The sequence below is a fragment of the Buceros rhinoceros genome, unplaced genomic scaffold, assembly GCF_000710305.1.
Source record: "Buceros rhinoceros silvestris isolate BGI_N320 unplaced genomic scaffold, ASM71030v1 scaffold20399, whole genome shotgun sequence".
NCBI classification, from domain to species: Eukaryota; Metazoa; Chordata; class Aves; order Bucerotiformes; family Bucerotidae; genus Buceros; species Buceros rhinoceros.
The window spans coordinates 14,475-15,192 of NW_010432356.1; the positions used below are offsets into that span (position 1 = coordinate 14,475).

Consider the following 718-nt stretch of genomic DNA (forward strand, 5'->3'; position numbering starts at 1 on the left):
GAGGTACCAGGACGCTCGCTGTGTGATCTGTGGCCCCAGGTAGAGCTTACACCAGAGGACAGTGAAGTCACACTGGGACAACTGGGGAGGGAGTTTGGATCCAGGGTGTCTTGTCTCTCACATGGAAATCTCCCCTGCAGAGATCTACATGATCCCAGCCAGAGACAGAGGCTCTGCGGTACCAAACACACCCCAGCTCGGGGGAGGCTGGGCCCGAGCGCTGGGGAAACACCCATGTCTCTGCACACAGAGCTGCGACAGGCTGGGAACTGCAGCAGTGGAACCTGACAGCATAATCCTGAGGAAAGCAACCAAAAACCACCTGTACAGGACTTGGGAATTCTTTACATCACTGTTATTCAAGAGAAAAACCATGGGGTGCAGCATCTGCAGCTCTCCTGCACCAGCTGAACCTGCCCAGGGAACTCCATGGGCAAGAGCTCTGGGCTGCAGTAGGTACCTGCCAGGAGAGGATGGGCCCTCCCGCTCAACCAGCACGTAGAAGGGAGCAGGTGGACACCCCCACACCCAAAGGACAACTTTGGTCACCCAGGGGAAGCAGCTTCAAGGCCACCATGATCCAGAGGTGGCTAGGTAAAGGGTGGACACAGGAGGCGAAATGGAAAACTGGTGTGGAAGCAGAAGAGACAGCTGAGGAAACCCGCCAAGGTGCAGGGACAGGCTGGGGCGCCCCCGGCCTGGACCGACACCCGCTGCC

The 718-nt window shown here is 58.2% G+C and overlaps 1 protein-coding gene across 1 annotated transcript in view; it reads right to left on the reverse strand.

The window, feature by feature from the left end:
- Positions 1 to 718, reverse strand: part of LOC104500155 (inner centromere protein-like) — a gene marked incomplete at its 5' end in the record, with an annotated part of 16,065 nt that overhangs the window by 13,912 nt on the left and 1,435 nt on the right. The gene's annotated exons all lie outside the window — the stretch shown is intronic.